At 45.2% G+C, this 20,745-nt stretch overlaps 1 protein-coding gene and 1 long non-coding RNA gene across 10 annotated transcripts in view; one reads left to right on the forward strand and one right to left on the reverse strand.

Moving 5' to 3' along the window:
* Positions 1-20,745, reverse strand: part of LOC134933075 (uncharacterized) — a 181,961-nt gene that overhangs the window by 49,775 nt on the left and 111,441 nt on the right. For 2 of the 8 annotated variants that reach the window (XR_010179593.1, XM_063928024.1), the window contains exons 2-3: positions 12,797-12,940; positions 9,062-9,205 (exon numbers count right to left, since the gene is read on the reverse strand). The exons of 4 other annotated variants lie outside the window; for them this stretch is intronic. The gene's annotated coding sequence lies outside the window, so the exon portion shown is untranslated. The remainder of the gene's footprint in view (positions 1-9,061; positions 9,206-12,796; positions 12,941-20,745) is intronic. 2 more of the 8 variants (XM_063928025.1, XM_063928026.1) reach the window with 2 other exon arrangements.
* Positions 1-20,745, forward strand: part of LOC134933077 (uncharacterized) — a 108,697-nt gene that overhangs the window by 30,225 nt on the left and 57,727 nt on the right. The gene's annotated exons all lie outside the window — the stretch shown is intronic.

Genomic DNA, 20,745 nt, shown 5'->3' on the forward strand with positions numbered 1-20,745 from the left:
AGAGACGAGAGTCCTTAATAAGGGCCTATCGTATGTCCCGACAGACTTTGGAAACAAATTCAACCAGAAAGTTAGCTTTTATAAACTGCACCGCACTTTAAAGCTAAAGGAATTTTACAGTAAATAACCTCCTCAACAAACGAAGGCACCACTTCCACAGAGAGTATTACAATTGGGCCCTAGATCCAGGTTTGACCCGATCACGCACAACGCATCACTAAAGACGTTCCATAGAATGCTGGAAACTTCCGAGAAACAGACTGGGACACGTAAGTTTCACAATTTACAACATGAAGAAAGAGATGCGTTGAAGGCATTGAGTAAAAGAAAGGACATAGTGATCCGCGGAGCGGATAAGGGTGGCTCCGTAGTGATCCAAAGCACCACAGACTATACCAAAGAATGTTTGAGACTTCTTAGTGATGTTAGCACATATTGCAAACTAACAAAAGACCCGTCACAAGCCTTTAAGGCTGAGTTAAACCAGCTTCTAGAGCAGGCCAAAGCTGAGGGTATTATCAATGCAGATGTGGTTGCAAGGCTAGGTCCTGATTTTCCAGTAACACCTATCTTTTATACGATTCCCAAAATCCACAAGGACGCGGAGAGACCTCCTGGCAGACCCATCATTTCTGCCAGGGGGTCTCTGTGCGAGCCAGTGGCCATTTATTTGGATTGTTACCTGCAACCTTGTATACAAGGCACTAGTACACATCTCAGGGACTCCAGCACATTATTAAGGAAATTCCACTCCATAGCACAGGTACCGACTGACACGACGTTGGTGACCATCGACGTCACCAGCCTATACACTTGCATACCACACCAACAGGGTTTGAATGCAGTAAGAGGTTTAATCACGGGGAATGCTCTGTATACCGGGCCAGATATAGATTTTTTTATGGAGTTACTACAGTTTACCTTATCTCACAATTTTTTTATTTTTGATGGGCAATATTATATACAGCGAACGGGGTGTGCCATGGGATCTTCCGTGGCACCCTCGTTCGCCAATGCCTATATGTGGGACGTAGAACGCCAATTATTTTTGACCAATGTCGCAATATCTAGTAGGTTATTTATTTACTATCGGTATATAGACGACATACTAATCTTCTGGCGTGGTGATGTCAAGGATTTAATATCATTGATTGACGGGCATAATGTGTCAGATAGCCCAGTTAAATTCACGATGAGTTGGAGTCAACATGAGATGTGTTACCTAGATATTTTGATTAAATTACACGATGGGAAGATTAACACCTGCCTGTATAAAAAACCCACCGACCGCAACACTGTACTGCGGTATGACAGCTTTCATCCGATATCCACCATCAAGGGCCTGCCATACTCACAATTTTTGAGGGTATGCAGGTCCAATACAGATGAGGCTGTCAGGGATCAACAACTGGATGAAATGGAGGGTAGACTTCTGGATAGAGGTTATCCTCCCAAATTGTTGTGTCAGGCACGTAAAAAAGCCATAGCCATGAGAAGAGAAGATATGCTTCTCCCTGTACCACCCAAGGATACCTCTAACCGTATCCCATGGGTGAGTTCATACGATGTGAATAGTGGACAGGTGAAGAACAGGTTGCGGGGATGGTGGCCCATAGTGACGTCGGATCCTGATCTAGCAGTGTTTAAAAACAAACGCATCATGCCAAGTTATTCTAAGGGACGTAGCATGAAAGACATACTTGTTAAAACCGACATGACTAAGCTTAAAGTGGCCCCCACCCTGCATTTCCTGAGCAGGAAAAATGGGTGCTATAAATGCACGGGCTGCACGACCTGTGCCCATATGTCCCCAGGAGATAGCATTTTTCACCCTTTCTCAGGAAAAAGTTTTAAGATCAGGTGGCCCCTAACGTGCAGCAGCAAATTTGTTATATATGCCATCATGTGCCCTTGCGGCCGATATTACATCGGTAAGACTGAGTGCCAGTTCAAGGTGCGAATGGCACAGCATAGACAAGCCATTAGAAATGCACTGGCAGCGGGCAGTGGTGAGCAACCGGTGGCAAAACACTTTGTGGAGTTTAGACACAACATGGCAACATTTAAACACCGTATTATTGATCATGTACCAGAATCTCCCCGGGGTGGAAATAGGGGCAAAAAACTCCTACAGTTAGAATCCCTGTGGATACACAGATTGCAAACCCTTAAACCAGGGGGGTTAAATGAGAATTTAGGACTCATTAATTTCCTTTAAGTAGCTGTAGAAGTGAGTGACAAGAGGTCCCATGGGTGCCATTTGTGATGTATAGACTCTTGGTCACGATAACATAAGTATTTCCCTCTTTTTAAGAGTGAACCGTCATAAGAAGCCACGGTGCCAGTTTTAATACCAATTAAATATTTAAGTCACATGACATAGATATGTTGGACACCGGACGAAATCAGGGTAGACAGGATTTGCATTATTTATTAGTAGTAATAAACAGGATATGTAGGGTACTTTTATTAAGATTAGGTGTTTTTGTGAAGATTTGTGTATTAACATGCTGTTTTTATATATGACTATAGCACTTTATGAAAGATTTGCACTAATTTGTAAACCAGTCTTGATTTTGCACATTATTTTGATCCGTGGTATACACGTGTGGTTGTATTATTTGTTTGTAGCGTCTCCATGGTAACGCGTCACACTCCCGCAACGTCACTTCCGGTTGCGGCAGACGCCACTTCCGGTCGCGGCGATGGGCGGCGAGGATGGCGGCGGGACCAGAGGAGATGCCTGGTGATAGGGTGAAGTGGAGGGGGGTAAGTACTTCTGTTAAGTATTTATAGAGGTGTTATGACATATGCACATTTATCCTGAAGAAGGGGAACTGGTCCCCGAAACGTTGATTGTTTGTTCACTATTACAAGTTTTCATCACAGACTCTGAGTGCCGCTTCATTTATTTATCCAATATTGTTGGTGGGTCAACTCAAACAACCCTCCACGGAGGAAGGCACCGGAGCAAGACATATTCCCTAGTGGATACGGGGAGTGCCGGAGCAGCAAGGTACGATATATATATATATATATATATATTAGAGATGAGCTGAACCGAACCCCCCCGAACTTCACGTGGTTTACACGGGTCCGAGGCAGCCTCGGTTCTTCCCGCCTTACTCGCAAAACCCGAACGGGGGAAAACGTCATCATCCCGCTGTCGGATTCTTGCGAGACTCGGATTCCACGTCGCCGCCATTTTCAATCGTGCATTGTAAATTGAGCGGAGAGGACGTGGCTACGTTCTCTGATTGAAAATCTCAATATCAGCTCAATATCAGCTCAATATCTGTGCTCAGTATCAGTGCTGCATTGTGGTGACCAGTATACTACAGTACAATAGTCCAGTGCTGTTCCCGCTGCCCAGTGTCAGTTCTAGTATCCTCATCAATGCTCAGGATCAGTGCTCATTGTCTTGCTGCTGCATTGTGGTGACCAGTATACTACAGTACAATAGTCCAGTGCTGTTCTCGCTGCCTAGTGTCAGTTCTAGTATCCTCATCAGTGCTCAGTATCACAACTCATTGTCTTGCTGCTGCATTGTGGTGACCAGTATACTACAGTACAATAGTCCAGTGCTGTTCTCGCTGCCTAGTGTCAGTTCTAGTATCCTCATCAGTGCTCAGTATCACAACTCATTGTCTTGCTGCTGCATTGTGGTGACCAGTATACTACAGTACAATAGTCCAGTGCTGTTCTCGCTGCCTAGTGTCAGTTCTAGTATCCTCATCAGTGCTCAGTATCACAACTCATTGTCTTGCTGCTGCATTGTGGTGACCAGTATACTACAGTACAATAGTACAGTGCTGTTCTCGCTGCCCAGTGTCAGTTCTAGTATCCTCATCAGTGCTCAGTATCACTACTCATTGTCTTGTGCTGCATTGTGGTGACCAGTATACTACAGTACAATAGTCCAGTGCTGTTCTCGCTGTCCAGTGTCAGTTCTAGTATCCTCATCAGTGCTCAGTATCACTACTCATTGTTTTGTGCTGCATTGTGGTGACCAGTATACTACAGTACAATAGTCCAGTGCTGTTCTCGCTGCCCAGTGTCAGTTCTAGTATCCTCATCAGTGCTCAGTATCACTGCTCATTGTCTTGTGCTGCATTGTGGTGACCAGTATACTACCATGCATTACTAAAAGTCCAGAGTCTTGTGCTGCATCTTGCTGCTGTAGGGTGCTGTGGTAGTGTACTTTCACTGTGCATAGGTCATCATCATTCCAGTCACAGTGGTATCTGGTATCTATCTAGTGGTATCTAATTCCAGACATTACTGCCGTCTAATTCCAGATATATTACTGACATATAATTCCACACATTAAAAAATTGAGAACAAAAATTTGGAGGGTAAAATAGGGAAAGCTCAAGATCCACTTCCACCTAGTGCTGAAGCTACTGCCACTAGTCATGGCAGAGATGATGAAATGCCATCAACGTCGTCTGCCAAGGCCGATGCCCAATGTCTAAAAAAAAAAAATCTAAATTAAAAGCATCTGAGGAGAAGCGTAAACTTGCCAATATGCCATTTATGACATGGAGTGGCAAGGAGCGGCTGAGGCCCTGGCCTATGTTGATGGCTAGTGGTTCAGCTTCACATGAGGATGGAAGCACTCATCCTCCCGCTACAAAAATGAAAAGAGTTAAGCTGGCAAAAGCACAGCAAAGAACTGTGCGTTCTTCTAAATCACAAATCCCCAAGGAGAGTCCAGTTGTGTCGGTTGCGATGCCTGACCTTCCCAACACTGGACTGGAAGAGGTGGCTCCTTCCACCATTTGCACGCCCCCTGCAAGTGCTGGAAGGAGCACCCACAGTCCAGTTCCTGATAGTCAAATTGAAGATGTCACTGTTGAAGTACACCAGGATGAGGATATTGGTGTTGCTGGCGCTGAGGAGGAAATTGACAAGGAGGATTCTGATGGTGAGGTGGTTTGTTTAAGTCAGGCACCCGGGGAGACACCTGTTGTACGTGGGATGAATAAGGCCATTGACATGCCTGGTCAAAATACAAGAAAAAATCACCTCTTCGGTGTGGAATTATTTCAACAGAAATACAACTGGTGTCAAGCCGTGTGTTGCCTTTGTCAAGCTGTAATAAGCAGGGGTAAGGATATTAACCACCTAGGAACATCCTCCCTTATATGTCACCTGGAGCGCATTCATCAGAAGTCATTGACAAGTTCAAAAACTTTGGGTGACAGCGGAAGCAGTCCACTGACAACTAAATCCCTTCTTCCTCTTGTACCCAAGCTCCTGCAAACCACACCACCAACTCCCTCAATGTCAATTTCCTCCTTAGACAGGAACGCCAATAGTCCTGCAGGACATGTCACTGGCAAGTCTGACGAGTCCTCTCCTAACTGGGATTCCTCCGATGGATCCTTGAGTGTAACGCCTACTGCTGCTGGCGCTGCTGTTGTTGCTGCTGGGAGTCGATCGTCATCCCAGAGGGGAAGTCGGAAGACCACTTGTACTACTTCCAGAAAGTAATTGACTGTCCAACAGTCCTTTGCGAGGAAGATGAAATATCACAGCAGTCATCCTGTTGCAAAGTGGATAACTCAGGCCTTGAAACTATGTTGGTGTTAGACGTGCGTCCGGTATCCGCCGTTAGTTCACAGGGACTTAGAGAATTGCTTGAGGTAGTGTGTCCCTGGTACCAAATACCATCTAGGTTCCACTTCTCTAGGCAGGCGATACCGAATGTACACAGACGTCAGAAAAAGACTCACCAGTGTCCTAAAAAATGCAGTTGTACCCACTGTCCACTTAACCCCGGACATGTGGACAAGTGGAGCAGGGCAGACTAAGGACTATATGACTGTGACAGCCCACTGGGTAGATGTATTGCCTCCCGCAGCAACAACAGCAGCAACGGCACCAGTAGCAGCATCTCGCAAACGCTAACTCATTCCTAGGCAGGCTACGCTTTTTATCACCGCTTTCCATAAGAGGCACACAGCTGACAACCTCTTACGGAAACTGAGGAACATCATCGCAGATTGGCTTACCCCAATTGGACTCTCCTGGGGATTTGTGACATCGGACAACGCCACCAATATTGTGCGTGCATTACATGTGGGCAAGTTCCAGCACATCCCATGTTTTGCACATGCAATAAATTTGGTGGTGCAGAATTTTTTTTAAAACGTCAGGGGCGTGCAGGAGATGCTGTCGGTGGCCCAAAGAATTGCGGGCCACTTTCGGCATTCATCCACCGCGTGACGAAGACTGGAGCACCAGCAAACACTCCTGAACATGCCCTGTCATCAGCTGAAGCAAGAGGTGGTAACGAGGTGGAATTCAACCCTCTATATGCTTCAGAGGATGGAGGAGCATCAAAAGGCCATTCAAGCCTATACATCTGCCTACGATATAGGCAAAGGAGGGGGAATGCACCTGACTCAAGCGCAGTGGAGAATGATTTCAACGTGCAAGGTTCTCCAACCCTTTGAACTTGCCACACGTGAAGTCAGTTAAGACATTGCCAGCCTGAGTCAGCTCATTCCCCTCATCAGGCTTTTGCAGAAGCAGCTGGAGAGATTGAAGGAGGAGCTAAAACGGAGCGATTCCGCTAGGCATGTGGGACTTGTGGATAGAGCCCTTCATTCGCTTAACCAGGATTCACGGGTGGTCAATCTGTTGAAATCAGAGCACTACATTTTGGCCACCGTGCTCGATCCTAAGTTTAAAGCCTACGTTGTATCTCTCTTTCTGGCAGACACAAGTCTGCAGATGTTCAAAGACCTGCTGGTGAGACAATTGTCAAGTCAAGCGGAACGTGACCCGCCAACAGCTCCTCCTTCATTTTCTCCAGCCACTGGAGCTGCCAGGAAAAGGATAACATTTCCAAAACCACCCGCTGGCAGTGATGCAGGGCAGTCAGGAGCGATAGCTGACATCTGGTCCGGACTGAAGGACCTGCCAACGATTACTAACATGTCGTTTACTGTCACTGCATATGATTCTGTCACCATTGAAAGAATGGTGAAGGATTATATGAGTGACAGCATCCAAGTAGGCATGTCAGACAGTCCGTACGTATACTGGCAGGAAAAAGAGGCAATTTGGAGGCCCTTGCACAAACTGGCTTTATTTTACCTAAGTTTCCCCCCACCCCCCCTCCAGTGTGTACTCCGAATGAGTGTTTAGTGCAGCCGGTAACCTTGTCAGCGATTGGCGTAGGAGGGTACTTCCGGAAAATGTGGAGAAGATGATGTTCATCAAAATGAATTATAATCAATTCCTCCTTGGAGACATTTACCAGCAATTGCCTCCAGAAAGTACACAGGGACCTGTGATGGTGGATTCTAGTGGGGACGAATTAATACTCTGTGAGGAGTGGGATGTACACAGTGAAAGGGGTGAGGAATCGGACGATAAGGAGGAGGTGGACATCTTGCCTCTGTAGAGCCAGTTTGTGCAAGGAGAGATTGATTGCTTCTTTTTTGGTGGGGGCCCAAACCAACCAATCATTTCAGCCACAGTCGTGTGGCAGACCCTGTCTCTGAAATGATGGGTTTGTTAAAGTGTGCATGTCCTGTTTATACAACATAAGGGTGGATGGGAGGGCCCAAGGACAATTCCATCCTGCACCTCTATTTTTTTTTTTTAATTTATCTTTGCATCATGTGCTGTTTGGGGACTATTTTTTAAGTGCCATCCTGTCTCACACTGCAGTGCCACTCCTAGATGGGCCAGGTGTTTGTGCCGCCCACTTGGGTCGCTTAGCTTAGTCATCCAGCGACCTCGGTGCAAATTTTAGGACTAAAAATAATATTGTGAGGTGTTCAGAATAGACTGGAAATGAGTGGAAATTATGGTTATTGAGGTTAATAATAATATAGGATCAAAATTACCCCCAAATTCTATGATTTAAGCTGTTTTTGAGGGTCTTTTTAAAAAAAAAACACCTGAATTCAAAACACACCCGAATCCGACAAAAATTCTTAAGGGAGGTTTTGCCAAAACGCGTCCGAATCCAAAACACGACCCCGCGGAATCGAATCCAAAACCAAAACACAAAACCCGAAAAATGCCTGCTGCACATCTCTAATATACAGTATATATATATATATATATATATATATATATATATACACATACATATATACATGGGTGTAGCATGGTATGCCGGCGGTCGGGCTCCCGGTAACCAGCATACCGGCGCCGGGAGCCCGACCGCCGGCATACCGACAGTGTGGCGGGCGCAAATGAGCCTCTTGCGGGCTCTCTGCGCTCGCCACGCTGCAGACATGGTGGCGCGCTACGCGCGCCACACTATTTTATTTTCCCTCTAGGGGGGTCGTGGACCCCCACGAGGGAGAATAAGCGTTGGTATGCCGGCTGTCGGGATTCCGGCGCCGGTATACTAAGCGCCGGGATCCCGACAGCCGGCATACTGTAGACCACCCATATACATACATACGAATTTCCCAACCTGGCACTCACCCAGGGCAGCGTAATCCTTTGCTGGCAAAACTTACTGGTGTATCTTCCCAGGATTTGCTGGCCCTATGTGCAGACAAGAACAGAAGAGGCGGCACTCCCATATTAGTACAATGTGAAAACACATTTTCACAGTGTACTAATCTGGGAGTGCTGCCTCTTCTGTTCTTGTGTATGTATATATATATATATATATAAACCATTGGTTTCATGCAGTGATTCTTCAATACATTTGTTTGCTGTAACAAGACCCTGAGTGCCGCTGATTGCTTCACCGCCTTTCGTTTAACTCATCCGTACCAGAGGGCACCGGGGCACGTTTTTTTCCTAGCAGTGGGAGTGCCGGTCCACGCATCTCCTTTATATATATATATATATATATATATATATATATATCAAATAGAATGGTGTTCGGCACTCCTTGTAGATAGCAGATAAATATTTTGCCCGGTGCCCTCCGAAGCAAATATGCAGAGATAATCACAGGCTAGATAGGTGGCACTCCCGGGACTTGTAATCCAAACATACACTGGAAACCAGGTAAAGCTACGTTTCGATTTAATGAAAATCTTCGTCAGGCATAAAAAACATACAAGTAATAACATACCTTTATAGGAAGAATGCACCGTGCTCGCGAAGTGGCCGGACAGCTGCCGGAAGTCGTCATTACGTCATCAGTTCGATACCATCTATTGACAGACGTGTGACGTGTGAAAGAGTGAGACAGGATAGACCCGTTGCCAAGGCAACCCTAACAACAAGGACAATCAAATAGGCTTATAGGGATATTCATTGAAAGGAGGTTAAATTCCTTAATAATAACAGATACCAATATGTTATTGTAGTTTAAACTGCAATAAGGGTTAGAGCTATAATTACTGATTAGAGAATTCATATAGATAAGTAGAAACTGAGCCTAAATGAAACAATTAAGAGACATCGTCTCATTTAGTCCGTGTGTTCAAACGATAAATCCAGCGGGCCTCAAGCTGTAATAGGGCTCTTGCTCTGTCACCTCCCCGTTTGGACTCCGTGATTTGGTCAAGCATTTTGTAACGTAGCGAGGACAACGTGTGTCTCGCTGTTTTGAAGTGCTTAGCCACTGGTTGGTCTATTTGCTTTCCTTCTAATATGAGTTTGATGGCACTCCTATGTTGTGCCATTCTTTCTCGGAACTGGCAGGTAGTTTTTCCGATATAAAGTAAGCCGCAGGGGCACCGGATACTGTAAATAACATATTTGGAAGTGCAAGTTAGAACTTTGTTAATTTTAATTCTCTCCCCAGAATGCGGATGTGTAATGAAGTCTCCTGTTTCCAGATACAGACACGTTGTGCATCCCAGACACTTGTAATTGCCGGGTTTTTTACTCAAAAAATGTGAGGTTGTGCTAGGTGTAGAATTCGAAATGTCCGTGTGGATAACTCGGTCTTTGATGTTACGTCCCCGTGTGTAACATGGTAGCAATGGAGTTTCTTTAAAAGTTGGTAAATCACGGTCATTCTGTATCATCGGCCAGAATCTTTTTGTGCAAGCAATCAGGTGATTAGAGGCTGTAGAAAAAGAGTTAACATATGTAATGGGTTGTACAGGTGTGTTTTTCCTATTTTCCAAGATGCTCTTCATTTTAGGAGCATTCATGGCTCTCTGCCTAGCTTTTATTAAAAGGGAATTGGGGTATCCCCTTTGTAGGAATTTTTTTGTCATGATGTTCATCTGATGAAGTTCATCTTCCTGGTTGCTGCATATTCGCCGGACTCTTAGATATTGAGAGTACGGGAGCCCCTTCTTCAATGGGGCTGGATGGTGGCTGGAGGCTAGCAGTAGGTTGTTGCAATCCGTTGGTTTACTGTACAGGGATGTTTGTAGTTTGCCATTTTCGTGACTGACGTTGACATCTAAGAAGTGTATATTGTGTTCTTGGATCTCATACGTGAATTTGATATTGGTGTCTCGTGTGTTTACTTCTTCCATCATAGACACAAATTGATGTTTAGATCCTGTCCATATGATAAAGATGTCGTCGATGTAGCGAGTATAGAAGGCTATCTTGCCTCTATACTCCTCTACATCGAAGAATAGATTCTGTTCCACAGTAAACATGAAGGCATTGGCATATACTGGAGCGGCCGCAGAACCCATTGCACAGCCGAGTTCTTGAAGGTAGAACTCATTGTTAAACAAAAAATAATTTTTTGTGAGGGTCATTTCTAATAGTGTAAGAAAAAACGTGATTTCCGGACCATCATAGTGGGGATTGTTTGAAATTAAAGTTTGAACCGCTTGAAGTCCCCTATTATGGGGGATGTTAGTGTATAAGCTGCTGACATCACAAGTACAGAGCCATAAAGGGTGGGGAAGATCATTCAGGTTCCTGAGTTTTTCTAGGAACATGCTGTTGTCTTTAAGATAATGATTCTGATTTTGCACTACTGGTTGCATGTAAAAATCTATGTATCGAGATACATTGTAAAATAAGGAATTACGTGCCGAAATTATCAGCCGTCCTGGAGGATGGAATCTATTTTTGTGTAGTTTAGGGATAAGATTAAAGAGTGGGACCATGGGGGTAGTATTAAGAAGAGCCCTTTTGGTGTCTGAATCTATTATGCCGTGATGAAGGGCATTGGTCAGTAACTCTTGCAGCTGTTGGAGAAATTCATCGGTTGGATCCTTCTTGAGTTTGGTATAGACATTGGGATCATCCAAATGTCTGTAAGCCTCAAGTTTGTAATCACTTATGTCCTGAATCACTATACCGCCCCCCTTGTCGGCGGGGCATATAGTGATGTCTGTATAGGAGGCCAGATCTTTTAAGGCTTTAGATTCCTCTCTAGAAATGTTGTGCCGGATTTGTAGGGGATTTTTCTCTAATAATTCTATGTCTCCTAATAGGGTCCTGGTAAAGACCTTAATGGTGGTATTAGTGGACACAGGGTCAAAGGATGATTTGGGACGTACGGGACATTTACGTCCTGTCTCGTTTGATGGAGGGGATTTGCCAAAATGTTCCTTCAAACGTAATTGTCTATTTAGACGGGTAAGGTCTATTCGGCTTTTAAAGCCGTCAAATTGATTGGTAGGAACAAAATTGAGGCCACGTTGTAGGACCTTGGTCTCAGGAGTTGTCAGGATCCTTGATGACAGATTATGAATTATTTCTTGCTTTTTGTGGTCTTTTTTGATTTGCCTTTGGCATTGGCCTCCTCGTCTGGTTCTGTTTCTCCTCCTGTGTCCCTCTGCGCCCGTGTTCGTATCCCTAAAGGGATGTGTTTAGTGGATTTTTTTCTGCTGGATGACGTGGTGTCCTGATCACTCTGTGAGGTTCCGCTGGATGCATCAGTCTCCAGTGGAAATCTCCTTTGACCTCGTTGGTGTCTTGGTCGAAAATGGCGGGTCCCTGTTGAGGAGTTGGTGGCCCAGGTATATACTTTATTCTCCTCGTAATCTCGGGTCACAGTTGCTAGTTTGTTAGTTTTAAATTTGATTAGATCTAGGCGATATTTGTCAACTTGAGACGATAGTTTGTTAAGCCAATCACCGTCGTCAGCTGCGATTAGTGTCGGCATGGAGGTCGATTCCAGAATCTTGATTTTCTCCTTGATTGAATTGAGTTCTCTTGTAGATTCCTCGATGACGAGGAGTATCAAGTCAAATGAAGCTTTATTTAGGACCGCTACCCATCTGCGGCAAAAGTCCGAGTTATGGCGGCCTATTGTGGGCATGTTCCTGATCCTAAAGCCCCGCGGGATTTTTTTATCTCTAAAATAATCCGATAAAGTCACTCCGTGGAGGTAGAAATCTATCTCCCGTTTCTTTAACCTGAGTAACTGAATGTAGATGTTCTCAGGTGTATCGATTCCCTTAGCAGTAACAAATTTGTCTTTAATCAGGATGCGTTCGGCATCTAGGTCCGATAAGGATAAGGTATCTCCCACTAGTAGGTTGAGATTGCGAAAGCCAGTTGAGTCCTCGTGTAGGGTGTCCATGGCAGTGAGAAAAGCCCACACACCGTGTGTAATCACCAACGGTGAAAACAAGGAAGAGATGTCCGACTTAGGATGCTGTAGCCAGCGTCCACTTTAGCAAGATGTCGGGTGCCTTAACAGCTCTTGCAGGAGCTTATTTTAATCAAATAGAATGGTGTTCGGCACTCCTTGTAGATAGCAGATAAATATTTTGCCCGGTGCCCTCCGAAGCAAATATGCAGAGATAATCACAGGCTAGATAGGTGGCACTCCCGGGACTTGTAATCCAAACATACACTGGAAACCAGGTAAAGCTACGTTTCGATTTAATGAAAATCTTCGTCAGGCATAAAAAACATACAAGTAATAACATACCTTTATAGGAAGAATGCACCGTGCTCGTGAAGTGGCCGGACAGCTGCCGGAAGTCGTCATTACGTCATCAGTTCGATACCATCTATTGACAGACGTGTGACGTGTGAAAGAGTGAGACAGGATAGACCCGTTGCCAAGGCAACCCTAACAACAAGGACAATCAAATAGGCTTATAGGGATATTCATTGAAAGGAGGTTAAATTCCTTAATAATAACAGATACCAATATGTTATTGTAGTTTAAACTGCAATAAGGGTTAGAGCTATAATTACTGATTAGAGAATTCATATAGATAAGTAGAAACTGAGCCTAAATGAAACAATTAAGAGACATCGTCTCATTTAGTCCGTGGGGGGCTACTGTGTTCAAACGATAAATCCAGCGGGCCTCAAGCTGTAATAGGGCTCTTGCTCTGTCACCTCCCCGTTTGGACTCCGTGATTTGGTCAAGCATTTTGTAACGTAGCGAGGACAACGTGTGTCTCGCTGTTTTGAAGTGCTTAGCCACTGGTTGGTCTATTTGCCTTCCTTCTAATATGAGTTTGATGGCACTCCTATGTTGTGCCATTCTTTCTCTGAACTGGCAGGTAGTTTTTCCGATATAAAGTAAGCCGCAGGGGCACCGGATACTGTAAATAACATATTTGGAAGTGCAAGTTAGAACTTTGTTAATTTTAATTCTCTCCCCAGAATGCGGATGTGTAATGAAGTCTCCTGTTTCCAGATACAGACACGTTGTGCATCCCAGGCACTTGTAATTGCCGGGTTTTTTACTCAAAAAATGTGAGGTTGTGCTAGGTGTAGAATTCGAAATGTCCGTGTGGATAACTCGGTCTTTGATGTTACGTCCCCGTGTGTAACATGGTAGCAATGGAGTTTCTTTAAAAGTTGGTAAATCACGGTCATTCTGTATCATCGGCCAGAATCTTTTTGTGCAAGCAATCAGGTGATTAGAGGCTGTAGAAAAAGAGTTAACATATGTAATGGGTTGTACAGGTGTGTTTTTCCTATTTTCCAAGATGCTCTTCATTTTAGGAGCATTCATGGCTCTCTGCCTAGCTTTTATTAAAAGGGAATTGGGGTATCCCCTTTGTAGGAATTTTTTTGTCATGATGTTCATCTGATGAAGTTCATCTTCCTGGTTGCTGCATATTCGCCGGACTCTTAGATATTGAGAGTACGGGAGCCCCTTCTTCAATGGGGCTGGATGGTGGCTGGAGGCTAGCAGTAGGTTGTTGCAATCCGTTGGTTTACTGTACAGGGATGTTTGTAGTTTGCCATTTTCGTAACCTACTGCTAGCCTCCAGCCACCATCCAGCCCCATTGAAGAAGGGGCTCCCGTACTCTCAATATCTAAGAGTCCGGCGAATATGCAGCAACCAGGAAGATGAACTGCATCAGATGAACATCATGACAAAAAATTCCTACAAAGGGGATACCCCAATTCCCTTTTAATAAAAGCTAGGCAGAGAGCCATGAATGCTCCTAAAATGAAGAGCATCTTGGAAAATAGGAAAAACACACCTGTACAACCCATTACATATGTTAACTCTTTTTCTACAGCCTCTAATCACCTGATTGCTTGCACAAAAAGATTCTGGCCGATGATACAGAATGACCGTGATTTACCAACTTTTAAAGAAACTCCATTGCTACCATGTTACACACGGGGACGTAACATCAAAGACCGAGTTATCCACACGGACATTTCGAATTCTACACCTAGCACAACCTCACATTTTTTGAGTAAAAAACCCGGCAATTACAAGTGCCTGGGATGCACAACGTGTCTGTATCTGGAAACAGGAGACTTCATTACACATCCGCATTCTGGGGAGAGAATTAAAATTAACAAAGTTCTAACTTGCACTTCCAAATATGTTATTTACAGTATCCGGTGCCCCTGCGGCTTACTTTATATCGGAAAAACTACCTGCCAGTTCCGAGAAAGAATGGCACAACATAGGAGTGCCATCAAACTCATATTAGAAGGAAAGCAAATAGACCAACCAGTGGCTAAGCACTTCAAAACAGCGAGACACACGTTGTCCTCGCTACGTTACAAAATGCTTGACCAAATCACGGAGTCCAAACGGGGAGGTGACAGAGCAAGAGCCCTATTACAGCTTGAGGCCCGCTGGATTTATCGTTTGAACACAGTAGCCCCCCACGGACTAAATGAGACGATGTCTCTTAATTGTTTCATTTAGGCTCAGTTTCTACTTATCTATATGAATTCTCTAATCAGTAATTATAGCTCTAACCCTTATTGCAGTTTAAACTACAATAACATATTGGTATCTGTTATTATTAAGGAATTTAACCTCCTTTCAATGAATATCCCTATAAGCCTATTTGATTGTCCTTGTTGTTAGGGTTGCCTTGGCAACGGGTCTATCCTGTCTCACTCTTTCACACGTCACACGTCTGTCAATAGATGGTATCGAACTGATGACGTAATGACGACTTCCGGCAGCTGTCCGGCCACTTCACGAGCACGGTGCATTCTTCCTATAAAGGTATGTTATTACTTGTATGTTTTTTATGCCTGACGAAGATTTTCATTAAATCGAAACGTAGCTTTACCTGGTTTCCAGTGTATGTTTGGATTACAAGTCCCGGGAGTGCCACCTATCTAGCCTGTGATTATCTATATATATATATATATATATATATATACTTGCAAGAGTCCCGGCACTCGTCTGAAACTAGGTAATGTGCTGCGGTGCCTTCCCAGGGGAACAGATCCTCCATGTATTATTGTGGAATAAAGGCGGCACTCAGACAGACTTCATAAGCAAAATGAAAAAGGTCAGCTTTAATCGACCGACATGTTTCGGGGCACAACCCCTTCCTCAGGGCCTCAGCTGATTGGAACAGTGTGAACTACAGAGAGGCATTGCGACAGTCATTTGTACTACTCTTTGTAAAAACATTTTTGCCCAATCCTGGGAATTAATTGTCTTATGAGCCTTTGAATAAGCGAAGTGATAATTCGTGAGGTGAATTTTATCTGATAATGTGTCTACTTATCGAAGATTTAATATGCTGATTATCTGTATTGAAGTCTCTTGATTATAAAGCCCCTGATGAAGTCCGCTGGACAAAACGCGTTTGGTTTTTGAGACAACAATTGCGTTCTTCAAATAAAGAGTCACTGTCATAATGTTATATGACTAGAATGGAACATTGTTTTCTATCATCTCATGTATAAAGTATTATTGAATGTAATCTGAAGATTAAAACAATTTTATGTATTGTACTTTTAAGAAAAATAAATTCTTCTTTTTTAAGTACATTTTATACTGTTATATACCAGAGCACTAGTGCAAGCTCCTTTGGGAAACTTTTTTCATATATATATATATATATATATATATATACACACACACACACACACACACACACACACACACACACACGGAAGCCATGTATATACAGCCATATATGGATATATACTGTATATATGTGTGTGTGTAGCACTAAGGTCATGGGTTCGATTTCCACCATGGCCCAAACTGTGTGGAGTTTGTATATTCTCCCCGTACTTGCGTGGGTTTCCTCCGGGTACTCCGGTTTCCTCCCACAATCCAAAAATATACTGGTAGGTTAATTGGCTCTCAACAAAATTACCCTAGGCGTGAATGTGTCTGCGTGTACATATGGTAGGGAATATAGATTGTAAGCTCCACTGGGGCAGGGACTGATGTGAATGAGCAAATATTCTCTGTAAAGCGCTGCGGAATATGTGTGCGCTATATAAATAACTGGTAATAAATAAATAAATAATATATATCTGGAAACCCCCTCCTAAAAATCCTGCATTTGTCCCTGAAGGGGCTCAGTGACGGATCTAGGGGTGGGCAAGCAGGCACCAAAGGGCGCTGCAGCCTGAGGGATTGACCGCAGTCACCACACCCTCCTGTCTACAGTCATATGTATTGCATCCATCCGTCACACAGTGCTGCTTCTGGTGCGTTCTTCCCGCCCACCTTCCTAGACTGCTGGAGTGGTTGCATTGCGCAGGGAATTTTGGGAGCAGCTGAGGGGGAGAGAAGATGGAGTAGCAACAGCAGCATTGGGCGACGGCACATGGTACTACTACACATGGCCGCCTGCCCACAAGCACCCAGTGCATAGACTGGCAGCCTGATCCCCTGGCCCTGAGGAGGAGCACTGCAGCGAGACAGGAGCAGCCTAGAAAAGCCTACTATCAGCCAGGGGATATGAATTCTGTGTGCTGGACCCCTGCCAGGGTGAGTACAGGTGTATACTTCCCTGGCTGACTCTCTGTCTCTCTCGTCTTCACACCCCCACCCCCTCTCTCTCTCTCTCCCTCTTGTCTTCACCCCTCTCTCTCTATCTCTCTCTACCTGGCCTAATTTGTATAAGAGGTTATATCTGATGTAATGTGTTTAAGCGGTTCTACCTGGCATAATGTGTATAAGGGGTTCTAGCTGGCGTAATGTGTATAAGGGGTTATAACTGGCATAATGTGTGTCTGGGGCTTTACCATGGCATAATGTGTATAAGAGGTACTACTGTGTGGTATAACGTGTATAAGTGACACTACTGTGTGGTATAAATAAGATTTTACTCACCGGTAAATCTATTTCTCGTAGTCCGTAGTGGATGCTGGGGACTCCGCAAGGACCATGGGGAATAGACAGGCTCCGCAGGAGACTGGGCACTCTAAGAAAGATTTAGTACTACTGGTGTGCACTGGCTCCTCCCTCTATGCCCCTCCTCCAGACCTCAGTTAAGGAAACTGTGCCCGGAAGAGCTGACATTACAAGGAAACGATTTTGGAATCCAGGGTAAGACTTATACCAGCCACACCAATCACACCGTATAACTTGTGATAACATACCCAGTCAACAGTATGAACAACAACAGAGCATCAGACAAACCTGATGCAACCATAACATAACCCTTATGTAAGCAATAACTATATACAAGTATTGCAAAAGAAGTCCGCACTTGGGACGGGCGCCCAGCATCCACTACGGACTACGAGAAATAGATTTACCGGTGAGTAAAATTTTATTTTCTCTAACGTCCTAGTGGATGCTGGGGACTCCGTAAGGACCATGGGGATTATACCAAAGCTCCCAAACGGGCGGGAGAGTGCGGATGACTCTGCAGCACCGAATGAGCAAACACAAGGTCCTCCTCAGCCAGGGTATCAAACTTGTAGAACTTTGCAAAAGTGTTTGAACCCGACCAAGTAGCTGCTCGGCAAAGTTGTAATGCCGAGACCCCTCGGGCAGCCGCCCAAGAAGAGCCCACCTTCCTTGTGGAATGGGCTTTTACTGATTTTGGAGGCGGCAAGCCAGCCGCAGAATGAGCCTGCTGAATCGTGTTACAGATCCAGCGAGCAATAGTTTGCTTTGAAGCAGGAGCACCCAGCTTGTTGGATGCATACAGGATAAACAGCGAGTCAGGTTTCCTGACTCCAGCCAATCTGGCTACATAAATCTTCAAAGCCCTGACTACATCTAGTAACTTGGAATCCTCCAAGTCACGAGTAGCCGCAGGCACCACAATAGGTTGGTTCACATGAAAAGATGACACCACCTTTGGCAGAAATTGCAGACGACTCCGTAATTCTGCCCTGTCCTTATGGAAAACCAGATAGGGGCTTTTACATGACAAAGCCGCCAATTTTTGACCACTTTTCACGTGAGATATTTTAACTCCACGGTCTTAAGCGGCTCAAACCAGTGAGATTTCAGGAAACTCAACACCACGTTAAGATCCCAAGGTGCCACTGATGGCACAAAAAAGGGGCTGAATATGCAGCACTCCCTTTACAAACGTCTGAACTTCAGGTAGAGAAGCTAGTTTTTGTATGAAGAAAATGGATCGGGCCGAAATCTGGACCTTAATGGACCCCAATTCTAGGCCCAAAGTCACTCCCGACTGTAGGAAGTGAAGGAAATGGCCCAGCTGGACTTCCTCTGTAGAGGCATTCCTGGCCTCACACCCAGCAACATATTTTCGACGTATACGGTGATAATGTTTAGCCGTCACGTCCGTCCTAGCCCTTATCAGCGTAGGAATAACCTCAGCCGGAATCCCTATTTTCTACTAGGATCCGGCGTCCAACCGCCATGCCGTCAAACGCAGCTGCGGTAAGTCTTGGAACATACAAGGTCCCTGCTGCAACAGATCCTGCCCTAGAGGCAGAGGCCATGGGTCCTCTGTGAGCATTTCTTGCAGCTCTGGATACCAAGTCCTTCTTGGCCAATCCGGAACAATGAGTATTGTTCTCACTCCTCTTTTCCTTATGATTCTCAGCACCTTGGGTAAGAGAGGAAAAGGAGGAAACACATAAACCGACTGGAACATCCACGGTGTCACCAGTGTGTCTACAGCTATCGCCTGAGAGTCTCTTGACCTGGCGCAATACCTCTGTGGCTTTTTGTTGAGGCGGGATGCCATCATGTCCACCTGTGGCAGTTCCCACCGACCTACAAGCTGCGCGAATACTTCTTGATGAAGTCCCCACTCTCCCGGGTGGAGGTCGTGCCTGCTGAGAAAGTCTGCTTCCCAGTTGTCCACTCCCGGAATGAACACTGCTGGCAGTGCGCTTACGTGATTCTCCGCCCAGCGAAGAATTCTGGTGGGTTCTACCATCGCCACTCTGCTTCTTGTGCCGCCTAGGCGGTTTACATGAGCCACTGTGGTGACATTGTCTGACTGACTCAGAACCGGCTGGTCACGAAGCAGGGTCTTCGCTTGACTTAGGGCGTTGTATATGGCCCTTAGTTCCAGGATATTGATGTGAAGGCAAGTTTCCTGCCTTGACCACAGCTCTTGGAAATTTCTTCCCTGTGTGACTGCCCCCCACCCTCGGAGGCTTGCATCCGTGGTCACCAGGACCCAGTCCTGAATGCCGAATCTGCGACCTTCGAGAAGGTGAGCACTCTGCAGCCACCACAGGAGAGACACCCTGGCTCTGGAGGATAGGGTGATTAACCGATGCATCTGAAGATGTGATCCGGACCACTTGTCCAGTAAGTCCCATTGGAAGATCCTCGTATGGAACCTGCCAAAGGGAATGGCCTCGTATGATGCCACCCTCCTTCCCAGGACCCGAGTGCAGTGATGCACTGACACCTGTTTTGGTTTTAATAGATTCCTGACCAGTGTCACGAGCCCCTGAGCTCTCTCTATCGGGAGATAAACTAGAGATGAGCGCCTGAAATTTTTCGGGTTTTGTGTTTTGGTTTTGGGTTCGGTTCCGCGGCCGTGTTTTGGGTTCGAACGCGTTTTGGCAAAACCTCACCGAATTATTTTTGTCGGATTCGGGTGTGTTTTGGATTCGGGTGTTTTTTTCAAAAAACCCTAAAAAACAGCTTAAATCATAGAATTTGGGGGTAATTTTGATCCCAAAGTATTATTAACCTCAAAAAACATAATTTACACTCATTTTCAGCCTATTCTGAACACATCACACCTCACAATATTATTTTTAGTCCTAAAATTTGCACCGAGGTCGCTGTGTGAGTAAGATAAGCGACCCTAGTGGCCGACACAAACACCGGGCCCATCTAGGAGTGGCACTGCAGTGTCACGCAGGATGTCCCTTCCAAAAAACCCTCCCCAAACAGCACATGACGCAAAGAAAAAAAGAGGCGCAATGAGGTAGCTGTGTGAGTAAGATTAGCGACCCTAGTGGCCGACACAAACACCGGGCCCATCTAGGAGTGGCACTGCAGTGTCACGCAGGATGGCCCTTCCAAAAAACCCTCCCCAAACAGCACATGACGCAAAGAAAAAAAGAGGCGCAATGAGGTAGCTGTGTGAGTAAGATTAGCGACCCTAGTGGCCGACACAAACACCGGGCCCATCTAGGAGTGGCACTGCAGTGTCACGCAGGATGGCCCTTCCAAAAAACCCTCCCCAAACAGCACATGACGCAAAGAAAAAAAGAGGCGCAATGAG

The sequence above is a fragment of the Pseudophryne corroboree genome, chromosome 6, assembly GCF_028390025.1.
Source record: "Pseudophryne corroboree isolate aPseCor3 chromosome 6, aPseCor3.hap2, whole genome shotgun sequence".
Classification (NCBI taxonomy): Eukaryota; Metazoa; Chordata; class Amphibia; order Anura; family Myobatrachidae; genus Pseudophryne; species Pseudophryne corroboree.